Consider the following 16,194-nt stretch of genomic DNA (forward strand, 5'->3'; position numbering starts at 1 on the left):
CACTTTAAACCTCTCTCAGTGCCACTTTGCACCTGTCTCAATGCCACTTTGCACCTGTCCCAGTGCCACTTTGCTCCTGTCCCAATGCCACTTTACACCTCTCTCAGTGCCACTTTGTGCCTGTCTCAATGCCACTTTGCGCCTGTCTCAGTGCCACTTTGCACCTCTCTCAGTGCCACTTTGCACCTGTCTCAATACCACTTTAAACCTCTCTCAGTGCCACTTTGTGCCTGTCTCAATGCCACTTTGTGCCTGTCTCAATGCCACTTCGCACCTGTCTCAATGCCAGTTTGCACCTGTCTCAGTGCCACTTTACAGATGTCTCAATGCCACATTGCACCTCTCCTAGCGCCATTTTGTACCTGTCTCAGTGCCACTTTGCCCCATCCCAGTCCCACTTTGCATCTGTCCCAATGCCACTTTGCACCTGTCTCTGTGCCACTTTGCACCTGTCTCAATGACACTTAGTGCCTGTCTTAGTGCCATTTGCATCTGTCCCAATGCCACTTTGTGCCTGTCCCAATGCCACTTTGCATCTGTCCCAAACCCACTTTGCATCTTGTCCAATGCCACTTTGCACCTGTCTCAATGCCACTTTGCACCTGTCCCAGTGCCACTTTGCTCCTGTCCCAATGCCACTTTACACCTCTCTCAGTGCCACTTTGCGCCTGTCTCAATGTCACTTTGCGCCTGTCTCAATGCCACTTTGCACCTGTCTCAATGACACTTAGTGCCTGTCTTAGTGCCATTTGCATCTGTCCCAATGCCACTTTGTGCCTGTCCCAATGCCACTTTGCATCTGTCCCAAACCCACTTTGCATCTTGTCCAATGCCACTTTGCACCTGTCTCAATGCCACTTTGCACCTGTCCCAGTGCCACTTTGCTCCTGTCCCAATGCCACTTTACACCTCTCTCAGTGCCACTTTACGCCTGTCTCAATGTCACTTTGCGCCTGTCTCAATGCCACTTTGTGCCTGTCTCAATGCCACTTCGCACCTGTCTCAATGCCACTTTGCACCTCTCCTAGTGCCACTTTGCGCCTGTCTCAATGCCACTTTGTGCCTGTCTCAATTCCACTTTGCACCTTTCCTAGTGCCACTTTGCACATGTCCCAATGTCACTTTGCACCTGTCACAATGCCACTTTGCATCTGTCTCTGTGCCGCTTTGCGCCTGTCTCAATGCCACTTTGCACCTCTCCTAGTGCCACTTTACACCTGTCTCAGTACCACTTTACACCTCTCTCAATGCCACTTTGTGCCTGTCTCAATGCCACTTTGCACCTGTCCCAATGCCACTTTACACCTCTCTCAGTGCCACTTTGCACCTCTCTCAGTGCCACTTTGCACCTGTCTCAATACCACTTTAAACCTCTCTCAGTGCCACTTTGCACCTGTCTCAATGCCACTTTGCACCTGTCCCAATGCCACTTTACACCTCTCTCAGTGCCACTTTGCACCTCTCTCAGTGCCACTTTGCACCTGTCTCAATACCACTTTAAACCTCTCTCAGTGCCACTTTGCGCCTGTCTCAATGCCACTTTGTGCCTGTCTCAATGCCACTTCGCACCTGTCTCAATGCCACTTTGCACCTGTCTCAGTGCCACTTTGCATCTGTCTCTGTGCCGCTTTGCGTCTGTCTCAATGCCACTTTGCACCTGTCCCAATGCCACTTTGCATCTGTCTCTGTGCCGCTTTGCGCCTGTCTCAATGCCACTTTGCACCTCTCTCAGTGCCACTTTGCACCTGTCTCAATACCACTTTAAACCTCTCTCAGTGCCACTTTGCGCCTGTCTCAATGCCACTTTGTGCCTGTCTCAATGCCACTTCGCACCTGTCTCAATGCCACTTTGCACCTGTCTCAGTGCCACTTTGCATCTGTCTCTGTGCCGCTTTACGTCTGTCTCAATGCCACTTTGCACCTGTCCCAATGCCACTTTGCATCTGTCTCTGTGCCGCTTTGCGCCTGTCTCAATGCCACTTTGCACCTCTCTCAGTGCCACTTTCCACCTCTCCTAGTGCCACTTTACATCTGTCTCAGTACCACTTTACACCTCTCTCAATGCCACTTTGTGCCTGTCTCAATGCCACTTTGCATCTGTCCCAATGCCACTTTACACCTCTCTCAGTGCCACTTTGCACCTCTCTCAGTGCCACTTTGCACCTGTCTCAATACCACTTTAAACCTCTCTCAGTGCCACTTTGCGCCTGTCTCAATGCCACTTTGCACCTGTCTCAGTGCCACTTTACACATGTCTCAATGCCACTTTGCACCTCTCCTAGCGCCATTTTGTACCTGTCTCAGTGCCACTTTGCCCCATCCCAGTCCCACTTTGCATCTGTCCCAATGCCACTTTGCACCTGTCTCTGTGCCACTTTGCACCTGTCTCAATGACACTTAGTGCCTCTCTTAGTGCCATTTGCATCTGTCCCAATGCCACTTTGTGCCTGTCCCAATGCCACTTTGCATCTGTCCCTAACCCACTTTGCATCTTGTCCAATGCCACTTTGCACCTGTCTCAATGCCACTTTGCACCTGTCCCAGTGCCACTTTGCTCCTGTCCCAATGCCACTTTACACCTCTCTCAGTGCCACTTTGCGCCTGTCTCAATGTCACTTTGCGCCTGTCTTAATGCCACTTTGTGCCTGTCTCAATGCCACTTCGCACCTGTCTCAATGCCACTTTGCACCTCTCCTAGTGTCACTTTGCACATGTCCCAATGTCACTTTGCACCTGTCCCAATGCCACTTTGCATCTGTCTCTGTGCCGCTTTGCGCCTGTCTCAATGCCACTTTGCACCTCTCTCAGTGCCATTTTGCACCTCTCCTAGTGCCACTTTACACCTGTCTCAGTACCACTTTACACCTCTCTCAATGCCACTTTGCACCTGTCTCAATGCCACTTTGCACCTCTGCTAGTACCACTTTGCACCTCTCCTAGTGCCACTTTGCACCCGTTTCAGTGCCACTTTGCACATGTCCCAATGCCACTTTGCATCTGTCTCAATGCCACTTAGCATCTGCCTCTGTGCCACTTTGCACCTCTCTCAGTTCCACTTTGCACCTGTCTCAATACCACTTTAAACCTCTCTCAGTGCCACTTTGCGCTTGTCTCAATGCCACTTTGTGCCGGTCTCAATGCCACTTTGCACCTGTCCCAATGCCACTTTACACCTCTCTCAGTGCCACTTTGTGCCTGTCTCAGTGCCACTTTGTGCCAGTCTCAATGCCACTTTGCACCTGTCTCAGTGCCACTTTGCACCTCTCCTAGTGCCACTTTGCACCTGTCTCAATACCAGTTTGCACCGGTCTCAATGCCACTTTGCACCTGTCCCAATTCCACTTTGCACCTGTCCCAATTCCACTTTGCGCCTGTCTCAATGCCTTTTTGTGCCTGTCCCAATGCCACTTTGCATCTGTCTCTGTGCCATTTTGCGCCTGTCTCAATGCCACTTTGCACCTGTCTCAATACCACTTTAAACCTCGCTCAGTGCCACTCCGCACCCGTCTCAATGCCACTTTGCACCTTTCCTAGTGCCACTTTGCACATGTCCCAATGTCACTTTGCACCTGTCTCAATACCACTTTACACCTCTCTCAGTGCCACTTTGTGCCTGTATCAATGCCACTTCACACCTGTCTCAATGCCACTTTGCACCTCTCCTCGTGCCACTTTGCACCTCTCCTAATGCCACTTTGCACCTGTCTCAGTGCCACTTTGCACCTCTCCTAGTGCCACGTTGAACCTGTCTCAATACCACTTTACACCTCTCTCAGTGCCACTTTGTGCCTGTCTCAATGCCACTTTGTGCCTGTATCAATGCCACTTCACACCTGTCTCAATGCCACTTTGCACCTCTCCTCGTGCCACTTTGCACCTCTCCTAATGCCACTTTGCACCTGTCTCAGTGCCACTTTGCACCTCTCCTAGTGCCACTTTGAACCTGTCTCAATACCACTTTACACCTCTCTCAGTGCCACTTTGTGCCTGTCTCAATGCCACTTTGTGCCTGTATCAATGCCACTTCGCACCTGTCTCAATGGCACTTTGCACCTCTCCTAGTGCCACTTTGCACCTGTCTCAGTGCCACTTTGTACATGTCCCAATGCCACTTTGCATCTGTCTCAGTGCCACTTAGCATCTGCCTCTGTGCCACTTTGCACCTCTCTCAGTTCCACTTTGCACCTGTTTCAATACCACTTTAAACCTCTCTCAGTGCCACTTCGCACCTGTCTCAATGCCACTTTGCACCTGTCTCAGTGCCACTTTGCACATGTGTCAATGCCACGTTGCACCTCTCCTAGTGCCATGTTGCACCTGTCTCAGTGCCACTTTGCCCAATCCCAGTCCCACTTTGTATCTGTCCCAATGCCACTTTGCGCCTGTCTCTGTGCCACTTTGCACCTGTCTCAATGACACTTAGTGCCTGTCTTAGTGCCATTTGCACCTGTCCCAATGCCAGTTTGTGCCTGTCCCAATGCCACTTTGCATCTGTCCCAAACCCACTTTGCATCTTGTCCAGTGCTAGTTTGCACCTGTCTCAATGCCACTTTGCACCTGTCCGAGTGCCACTTTGGTCCTGTCCCAATGGCACTTTACACCTCTCTCAGTGCCAATTTGTGCCTGTCTCAATGTCACTTTGTGCCTGTCTCAGTGCCACTTTGCACCTGTCTCAGTGCCACTTTGCACCTCTCTTAGTGCCACTTTGCACCTGTCTCAATACCACTTTACACCTCTCTCAGTGCCACTTTGCGCCTGTCTCAATGCCACTTTGTGCCTGTCTCAATGCCACTTCGCACCTGTCTCAATGCCACTTTGCACCTGTCTCAGTGCCACTTTGCATCTGTCTCTGTGCCGCTTTGCGTCTGTCTCAATGCCACTTTGCACCTGTCCCAATGCCACTTTGCATCTGTCTCTGTGCCGCTTTGCGCCTGTCTCAATGCCACTTTGCACCTCTCTCAGTGCCACTTTGCACCTCTCCTAGTGCCACTTTACACCTGTCTCAGTACCACTTTACACCTCTCTCAATGCCACTTTGTGCCTGTCTCAATGCCACTTTGCATCTGTCCCAATGCCACTTTACACCTCTCTCAGTGCCACTTTGCACCTCTCTCAGTGCCACTTTGCACCTGTCTCAATACCACTTTGCACCTGTCTCAATGCCACTTCGCACCTGTCTCAATGCCACTTTGCACCTGTCTCAGTGCCACTTTGCATCTGTCTCTGTGCCGCTTTGCGTCTGTCTCAATGCCACTTTGCACCTGTCCCAATGCCACTTTGCATCTGTCTCTGTGCCGCTTTGCGCCTGTCTCAATGCCACTTTGCACCTCTCTCAGTGCCACTTTGCACCTCTCCTAGTGCCACTTTACACCTGTCTCAGTACCACTTTACACCTCTCTCAATGCCACTTTGTGCCTGTCTCAATGCCACTTTGCATCTGTCCCAATGCCACTTTACACCTCTCTCAGTGCCACTTTGCACCTCTCTCAGTGCCACTTTGCACCTGTCTCAATACCACTTTAAACCTCTCTCAGTGCCAATTTGCGCCTGTCTCAATGCCACTTTGCACCTGTCTCAGTGCCACTTTACACATGTCTCAATGCCACTTTGCACCTCTCCTAGCGCCATTTTGTACCTGTCTCAGTGCCACTTTGCCCCATCCCAGTCCCACTTTGCATCTGTCCCAATGCCACTTTGCACCTGTCTCTGTGCCACTTTGCACCTGTCTCAATGACACTTAGTGCCTCTCTTAGTGCCATTTGCATCTGTCCCAATGCCACTTTGTGCCTGTCCCAATGCCACTTTGCATCTGTCCCTAACCCACTTTGCATCTTGTCCAATGCCACTTTGCACCTGTCTCAATGCCACTTTGCACCTGTCCCAGTGCCACTTTGCTCCTGTCCCAATGCCACTTTACACCTCTCTCAGTGCCACTTTGCGCCTGTCTCAATGTCACTTTGCGCCTGTCTTAATGCCACTTTGTGCCTGTCTCAATGCCACTTCGCACCTGTCTCAATGCCACTTTGCACCTCTCCTAGTGCCACTTTGCACATGTCCCAATGTCACTTTGCACCTGTCCCAATGCCACTTTGCATCTGTCTCTGTGCCGCTTTGCGCCTGTCTCAATGCCACTTTGCACCTCTCTCAGTACCACTTTGCACCTCTCCTAGTGCCACTTTGCACCCGTTTCAGTGCCACTTTGCACATGTCCCAATGCCACTTTGCATCTGTCTCAATGCCACTTAGCATCTGCCTCTGTGCCACTTTGCACCTCTCTCAGTTCCACTTTGCACCTGTCTCAATACCACTTTAAACCTCTCTCAGTGCCACTTTGCGCTTGTCTCAATGCCACTTTGTGCCGGTCTCAATGCCACTTTGCACCTGTCCCAATGCCACTTTACACCTCTCTCAGTGCCACTTTGTGCCTGTCTCAGTGCCACTTTGTGCCAGTCTCAATGCCACTTTGCACCTGTCTCAGTGCCACTTTGCACCTCTCCTAGTGCCACTTTGCACCTGTCTCAATACCAGTTTGCACCGGTCTCAATGCCACTTTGCACCTGTCCCAATTCCACTTTGCACCTGTCCCAATTCCACTTTGCACCTGTCTCAATGTCACTTTGCGCCTGTCTCAATGCCTTTTTGTGCCTGTCCCAATGCCACTTTGCATCTGTCTCTGTGCCATTTTGCGCCTGTCTCAATGCCACTTTGCACCTGTCTCAATACCACTTTAAACCTCGCTCAGTGCCACTCCGCACCCGTCTCAATGCCACTTTGCACCTTTCCTAGTGCCACTTTGCACATGTCCCAATGTCACTTTGCACCTGTCTCAATGCCACTTTGCACCTCTCCTAGTGCCACATTGAACCTGTCTCAATACCACTTTACACCTCTCTCAGTGCCACTTTGTGCCTGTCTCAATGCCACTTTGTGCCTGTATCAATGCCACTTCACACCTGTCTCAATGCCACTTTGCACCTCTCCTCGTGCCACTTTGCACCTCTCCTAATGCCACTTTGCACCTGTCTCAGTGCCACTTTGCACCTCTCCTAGTGCCACTTTGAACCTGTCTCAATACCACTTTACACCTCTCTCAGTGCCACTTTGTGCCTGTCTCAATGCCACTTTGTGCCTGTATCAATGCCACTTCGCACCTGTCTCAATGGCACTTTGCACCTCTCCTAGTGCCACTTTGCACCTGTCTCAGTGCCACTTTGTACATGTCCCAATGCCACTTTGCATCTGTCTCAGTGCCACTTAGCATCTGCCTCTGTGCCACTTTGCACCTCTCTCAGTTCCACTTTGCACCTGTCTCAATACCACTTTAAACCTCTCTCAGTGCCACTTCGCACCTGTCTCAATGCCACTTTGCACCTGTCTCAGTGCCACTTTGCACATGTGTCAATGCCACGTTGCACCTCTCCTAGTGCCATGTTGCACCTGTCTCAGTGCCACTTTGCCCAATCCCAGTCCCACTTTGTATCTGTCCCAATGCCACTTTGCGCCTGTCTCTGTGCCACTTTGCACCTGTCTCAATGACACTTAGTGCCTGTCTTAGTGCCATTTGCACCTGTCCCAATGCCAGTTTGTGCCTGTCCCAATGCCACTTTGCATCTGTCCCAAACCCACTTTGCATCTTGTCCAGTGCTAGTTTGCACCTGTCTCAATGCCACTTTGCACCTGTCCGAGTGCCACTTTGGTCCTGTCCCAATGGCACTTTACACCTCTCTCAGTGCCAATTTGTGCCTGTCTCAATGTCACTTTGTGCCTGTCTCAGTGCCACTTTGCACCTGTCTCAGTGCCACTTTGCACCTCTCTTAGTGCCACTTTGCACCTGTCTCAATACCACTTTACACCTCTCTCAGTGCCACTTTGTGCCTGTCTCAATGCCACTTTGCGCCTGTCTCAATGCCACTTTGTGCCTGTCTCAATGCCACTTCGTACCTGTCTAAATGCCACTTTGCACCTCTGCTAGTGCCACTTTGCACCTCTCCTATTGCCACTTTGCACCTGTTTCAGTGCCACTTTGCACATGTCCCAATGCCACTTTGCATCTGTCTCAATGCCACTTAGCATCTGCCTCTGTGCCAATTTGCACCTCTCTCAGTGCCACTTTGCACCTGTCTCAATACCACTTTAAACCTCTCTCAGTGCCACTTTGCGCCTGTCTCAATGCCACTTTGTGCTTGTCTCAATGCCACATTGCACCTGTCCCAGTGCCACTTTGCTCCTGTCCCAATGCCACTTTACACCTCTCTCAGTGCCACTTTGTGCCTGTCCCAATGCCACTTTACACCTCTCTCAGTGCCAATTTGTGCCTGTCTCAATGTCACTTTGCGCCTGTCTCAGTGCCACTTTGCACCTGTCTCAGTGCCACTTTGCACCTCTCTTAGTGCCACTTTGCACCTGTCTCAATACCACTTTACACCTCTCTCAGTGCCACTTTGTGCCTGTCTCAATGCCACTTTGCGCCTGTCTCAATGCCACTTTGCGCCTGTCTCAATGCCACTTCGCACCTGTCTAAATGCCACTTTGCACCTCTGCTAGTGCCACTTTCCACCTCTCCTAGTGCCACTTTGCACCTGTTTCAGTGCCACTTTGCACATGTCCCAATGCCACTTTGCATCTGTCTCAATGCCACTTAGCATCTGCCTCTGTGCCAATTTGCACCTCTCTCAGTGCCACTTTGCACCTGTCTCAATACCACTTTAAACCTCTCTCAGTGCCACTTTGCGCCTGTCTCAATGCCACTTTGTGCTTGTCTCAATGCCACATTGCACCTGTCCCAGTGCCACTTTGCTCCAGTCCCAATGCCACTTTACACCTCTCTCAGTGCCACTTTGTGCCTGTCCCAATGCCACTTTGTGCCTGTCTCAATTCCACATTGCACCTGTCACAATGTCACTTTGCACTTGTCTCAATGCCTTTTTGCGGATGTCCCAATGACACTTTGCACCTGTCTCAATGCCACTTTGTGCCTGTCTCAATGCCACTTCGCACCTCTGCTAGTGCCACTTTGCACCTGTCTCAGTGCCACTTTGCACATGTCCCAATGCCACTTTGCATCTGTCTCAATGCCACTTAGCTTCTGCCTCTGTGCTACTTTGCACCTCTCTCAGTGGCACTTTGCACCTGTCTCAATGCCACTTTGTGCCTGTCTCAATGCCACTTTGTGCCTGTCTCAATGCCACATTGCACCTGTCCCAGTGCCACTTTGCACCTGTCTCAATGAAACTTAGTGCCTGTCTTAGTGCCATTTGCACCTGTCTCAGTGCCACTTTGTGCCTGTCCCAATGCCACTTTGCATCTGTCCTAAACCCACTTTGCATCTTGTCCAATGCCAGTTTGCACCTGTCTCAATGCCACTTTGCACCTGTCCCAGTGCCACTTTGCTCCTGTCCCAATGCCACTTTACACCTCTCTCAGTGCCACTTTGTGCCTGTCTCAATGCCACTTTGTGCCTGTCTCAATGCCACTTCGCACCTGTCTCAATGCCACTTTGCACCTCTCCTAGTGCCACTTTCCACCTGTCTCAGTGCCACTTTGCACATGTCCCAATGCCACTTTGCATCTGTCTCTGTGCCACTTTGCTCATGTCCCAATGCCACTTTGCATCTGGCTCAGTGCCACTTTGTACCTGTCCCAATGCCACTTTGCACCTGTCTCAGTGCCACTTTGCGCCTGTCTCAATGCCACTTTGGGCCTCTCTCAATGCCACTTTGCTCATGTCCCAATGCCACTTTGCATCTGGCTCAGTGCCACTTTGTACCTGTCCCAATGCCACTTTGCACCTGTCTCAGTGCCACTTTGCACCTGTCTCAATGCCACTTTGGGCCTCTCTCAATGCCACTTTGCCACGTCCCAATCCCACTTTGCACCTGCCTCAGTGCCACTTTGCTCCTGTCCCAATGTCACTTTGCACCTGTCTCAATGCTTCTTTGCACCCGTCTCTGTGCTACTTTGCCCCGTCCCAATGCCACTTTGCACCTGTCTCAATGCCACTTTGCATCTGTCTCAATGCCACTTTGCACCTCTCCCAGTGCCACTTTGCACCTGCCTCAGTGCCACTTTGCACCTGCCTCAGTGCCACTTTGCATCTGTCTCTGTGCCACTTTGCTCATGTCCCAATGCCACTTTGCATCTGCCTCTGTGCCACTTTGCACATGTCCCAATGCCACTTTGCATCTGGCTCAGTGCCACTTTGTACCTGTCCCAATGTCACTTTGCACCTGTCTCTGTTCCACTTTTCATCTGTCTCAGTGCCACTTTGCACCTGTCTCAATGCCACTTTGCTCCTGTCCCAATGTCACTTTGCCCCTGTCTCTGTGCCATTTTGCACCTGTCTCAATGCCACTTTGTGCCTGTCTCAATGCCGCTTTGCACCTATCTGAATGCCACTTTGCCACTGTCCCAATGCCACTTTGCACCTGTCTCAGTGCCACTTTGCCCCGTCCCAATGCCACTTTGCACCTGTCCCAATGCCACTTTGCGCCTGTCCCAATGCCACTTTGCATCTGTCTCAGTGCCACTTTGCACCTGTCCCAGTGCCACTTTGTACCTGTCTCTGTGCCACTTTGCATCTGTCTCAATGCCACTTTGCCCCTCTCCCAGTGCCATTTCGCACCTTTTCCAATGCCACTTTGCACCTCTCTCAATGCCACTTAGTTTGTCTCACTGCCACTTTGCATCTGTTCCAATGCCACTTTGTATCTCTCTCAATGCCACTTAGTGCCTGTCTCTGTGCCACTTTGCACCTGCCTCTGTGCCACTTTGCACCTGTCTTTGTCTTGTCATTTATGTTGTTTATCGTACCTAGTTAGCTAGATGTTTAGATAGTTCGATATCTACTTAGATAGCTATAGATAGTTTTTTATATACCTCATTTTGTAATGTTCTAGTTTCTCTATAACTTCACCATGGGGAGCCTGAGGGAAACGGTATTTCAGTGCACTGTAAAAAAAATAAGACATGTCTCATCCCTTTTCATTTACAGTGTATGTGGACGTATTGACAATGAACCTTGGATCTTGATCTATATTTTTTTGTAATGCTTCATTTTAACTTGTAGAGAAAAATGGAAATAAACATGAGAAGCTCACTATGAACTTCACTTCTCATGATAGCCTTGAATAACACTTGTAACAATCGTGACAACCTCAGGGCAACATTTACAAAACAGATTTGTATAAACGATGATGCAATAAAGTTAATAAAAATGACAGTTATAACACAGCCAAGACACATGATCAGTAAGGAGTACAATGCAATATAAATATGGATTATAAGTAAGAAATAACAGAATGAGATTTAGGAAAATATGGGAAATATGAAGTGGAGGGGGTGGCACAGTGGTGTAGTGGTTAGCACTGTCGCCTCACAGCAAGAAGGTCCGGGTTCAAGCCCCGTGGCCAGCGAGGGCCTTTCTGTGTGGAGTTTGCATGTTCTCCCCGTGTCCGCGTGGGTTTCCTCCGGGTGCTCCAGTTTCCCCCACAGTCCAAAGACATGCAGGTTAGGTTAACTGGTGACTCTAAATTAACCGTAGGTGTGAATGGTTGTCTGTGTCTATGTGTCGGCCCTGTGATGACCTGGTGACTTGTCCAGGGTGTACCCTGCCTTTCACCCGTAGTCAGCTGGGATAGGCTCCAGCTTGCCTGCAACCCTGTAGAACAGGATAAAGCGGCTAGAGATGATGAGATGTTCTTACCATTAAATACTTTTATTCCATATTTTGTTGCTTTTTTGTATTAGTTTTGGAGTAGAGTTTTTAATTTCGTCCCCAGTTGGTTCAGCAACACGCTCTGCCATTTTGTTTTTCTCTACTAATTGTATATGAGCTGATAGCCTAGGAGTAGAGTAGCCAATCAGAGCATGTGATTGCTCATATCTAGTGAATGTGGATCGAATAATTTGGAATGTTCCTATTGGAATTGTACTCCTGATTCCTTACAGAATGTTAATCTGGTCAGTATTTACGTATTTCCTCGCAATGCTAAGTACATCAGAAGCAAAACCGATACCATTATCAGGGAGCACGTAACATGCAGTACAAGTTTCAGGTGTATTTTCCAAAGAAAGTGGGATGCTAATAACATGCTCTCAAACTCTTCTTTTATCATTTCCTGATCATCATGTGTGCTCCAGTCCCAGGAACTACTAGGAACATTAATGACTCATGGCAGAAACAAAGACTTCTGTCACTTGTTATAACAACTCACACTGCCCTACCCATAATTCCTCAGACAACAAAACCCAGTGACATCACACACACACACACACACACACCACACACACACACTGAAAAGCACATGTGAGAGAAACTCTCTGATGCCTAAGTTTCAGTAAGGAAAAAAGAATCAATTCTTGATCATCAGTACCCAAGAAATAACATTATCATGCTTTTTTTCCCTCATAGATTCCCCTTTCTTAAGGCCCCGTCACACTTATTCGGAATTAGTGCAGAATCAAGCAGAACCAGCCGGAATGAAAAATTTTTCAAAATTCATGCCACATTCAGGCGGGAATTTCAAACTGACCAACATTCTTACAGCTTTGTAAGAATGCTGTTCGAATACTTAGAATGTGCTTCAAACCTGCCTCGAATGATTCTTGCACATTCCGGGTGTATTAGCTTTCGAATGCAGTTCAAATGTAGTTCAAACACAGTAGGAATACCTGGAATGCTGTTAGAATGCAGTACGAATATTAAGAATGCACTTCGAATGCCGTACGAGTGCGGTTCAATTGCTGCCCGAATACCACCCGAAGTCTGGTCGGAAGGTGCCTCGAATGCTGTACGAATTCACCTCAGATGCAGTCAGAACGCTTCCAGAATAGCCGCCGAATATGTTTAGAACGTCTGAGAATTCAAAGAGAATGCAGCTCGAATACTTAGAATGTACTTCGAATATCCCAGAATATACGAAGAATTTTCATTCCGACGGCATTCCAGCTCATTCGAGGCACATTCGGGACATTCTGGCAGGATTTGAAGTGGCTTGCCATTTCAATTTTTCCCTCGAATGCGATCAGAATGTTTCGAATGCTGTTGGAATGCCGTAAGAATATTTAGAATGCAGTCAGAATGCAATTAGAATACACTTCGAATGCCGTTCGATATTTCTCCTCTTCGAATGCACCTCGAATGTTTTGAGCATGAGCAAAACATTCAGGCTGGCCACAAGAATGGGCCTGAATTTTTGGAATGCACTCAGAATGCAGTCAGAATTTTTAGAATGCACTTCAAATATCCCGGAATATACGAAGAATTTTCATTCCGACAGCATTCCGGCTCATTCCGCCTCTAGTGTGACTACCCTATTAAAGTCATTCAGTGTTGAATTTGTGGGAAAACATGCGTGTTTTCTCAGGCTGTCTCTAAGGAGTGTTTCATCAGATTGACTTGTCACAACGTGTATTTTTTGTCCTGGATATTTTCCCTCACAGTCCGGTTTCACCTGTTTCTACACAGTCAATAATCTGGGAACATTTTGATATTGGTTTAATACAATAATAAAAAAATATTGTGTGTTGACATACCATCATTGCTATTTTGTGTATTTTCTCTTTATTGTTTGAATTATGGCGGCACGGTGGTGTAGTGGTTAGCACTGTCACTTCACAGCAAGAAGGTTCTTGGTTCGAGCCCAGCAGCCGGCGAGGGCCTTTCTGTGTGGAGTTTGCATGTTCTCCCCGTGTCTATGTGGGTTTCCTCCGGGTGCTCCAGTTTCTCCCACAGTCCAAAGACATGCAGGTTAGGCTAATTGGTGGCTCGAAATTGACCGTAGGTGTGAATGTGAGTGTGAATAGTTGTTTGTCTCTATGTGTCAGCCCTGCGATAACCTGGTGACTTGTCCAGGGTGTACCCCGCCTCTCACCCATAGTCAGCTGGGATAGGCTCCAGCTTGCCTGCGACCCTGCACAGGATAAGCGGTTACGGATACTGGATGGATGGATGGATGGATTGTTTGAATTATAAGGCTTATAAACAAAATACAAAATATTATTTCAAGTAGATTTACACTTGTGCTTTTCCCCCAGCAAGCCAGAGTCCTGTGATTTTAAGATATGAAATCATGAATCTATGACACTCCATTCAGTCATGGCAATCAATTTTTTTCAGTTACTTTTTATACTTTTAATAAATACCTTTTGTAAAACTTGTGTATTCTGTGGCAAATAAATAAAGTGAACCGCATACAATCTAGCTCCATTTTTTTTCCAATTTCAAAAATACTTTTCTGCTTTGTATCCATCTCATCTCATCATCTCTAGCCGCTTTATCCTTCTACAGGGTCGCAGGCAAGCTGGAGCCTATCCCAGCTGACTACGGGCGAAAGGCGAGGTACACCCTGGACAAGTCGCCAGGTCATCACAGGGCTGACACATAGACACAGACAACCATTCACACCTACGGTCAATTTAGAGTCACCAGTTAACCTAACCTGCATGTCTTTGGACTGTGGGGGAAACCGGAGCACCCGGAGAAAACCCACGCGGACACGGGGAGAACATGCAAACTCCACACAGAAAGGCCCTCGCCGGCCACAGGGCTCGAACCCGGACCTTCTTGCTGTGAGGCGACAGCGCTAACCACTACACCACCATGCCACCACTTGTATCCATGATAATTTATATTTAGTTCTCTCTCTCTCACACACACATACACACACACACACACACACACACACACACACACAGAGAGAGAGAGATTTTCTTTAGTAACACATTACAATAACATTCCTTAGTAATACGTTCCTTAGTTACCATACAATACATCATGAACAAATTTAGTAACTAACAATGAACAATACATCATTCTTCATTACTAATGAATGAAGATGAGAACGAATTGTTTGTTTGCGAGGAACAAGGAACAGTCACATTGCAGAATCATGAGAAGCCTAAAACAAACAGTAATGGTGGAAAAAATAGCCAATTAAAGACTTATTATTATTATTATTATTACATAACAAATTAAGTCTATTTATATAGGCTTGTACTAGATATAGTTAATTTACCAATTATATTCTATATGTACCTTTCATAACGAAGCATGTTAGTCCACATTTTGACCCAGTTGCTACATGGTAGTTGTTTCACCAAGAAATGAAGAGCCTCTGAATGGTGGACTGTTATATTAATGATTGTTTTGAATATCTAATCCTGCATGACTGTTTACTTCATAAGAGAATGTTTACTTTAATAATTCATTCACTCTTCATTCTGAACTTCCAGTTACGTAGATGTGTAACTCATTTGTTGCTACTTTTAAGAGGTTATTATACACAGCAAATTCCTCAGTGTTGAATTAACACTTTCAGAGTTAATTTGGGTCCAATTGGACCTAGTATATAAACACTCTGGGTGTTAATTCAACACTGGGGATTTTGCTGTGTATCATGAAAATAATCATGATTTCCAATTTTAGCTTCAAAATATGATATATTTACAAATCTACTTAAGGCTTTCAACAATTCACTTATATGAAACCCATCCATTATCCATAACCACTTATCCTGTGCAGGGTCTCAGGCAAGCTGGAGCCTAACCCAGCTGACTATGGGCGAGAGGCGGGGTACACCCTGGACAAGTTGCCAGGTCATTGCAGGGCTGACACATAGACACAAATAACCAATCACACTCACATTCACACTTACTGTCAATTTCAAGCCACCTGCATGTCTTTGGACTGTGGGGGAAACCGGAGCACCCGGAGGAAACCCACGCAGACACGGGGAGAGCATGCAAACTCCACACAGAAAGGCCCCCGTCAGCTGCTGGGCTCGAACGTAAAATCTTCTTGCTGTGAAACGAAAGTGCTAACCACTACACCACCATATGAGACCCTTGAATCGTTATTTCAGAAACAATTCTTGTTCAACTGTAGTAAAGTATCATATAGTAAACTATCCTTCATTCATTAGTAATTAAGCTTGACAAAGAGTTCATTTTAAACAGTTACGAAATTCATCCATAGTTACTGGGTCACAAAGGAACCTTATACTGAAGTGTTATGAACAGTTGATAACTTCAACGAAATAGACTTCATGCTAAAACTATAATGAATTTCCTGGTTACACAGTTGTACTTTGTGACACAGTTATAGAAGCGAGTTATTTATAATCATGCTATCTGTTATCACCCAGATGAGGATGGGTTCCCTTTTGCGTCTGGTTCTTCTCAAGGTTTCTTCCTCAT

Source organism: Neoarius graeffei, chromosome 23 (assembly GCF_027579695.1).
Source record: "Neoarius graeffei isolate fNeoGra1 chromosome 23, fNeoGra1.pri, whole genome shotgun sequence".
Taxonomy (NCBI): domain Eukaryota; kingdom Metazoa; phylum Chordata; class Actinopteri; order Siluriformes; family Ariidae; genus Neoarius; species Neoarius graeffei.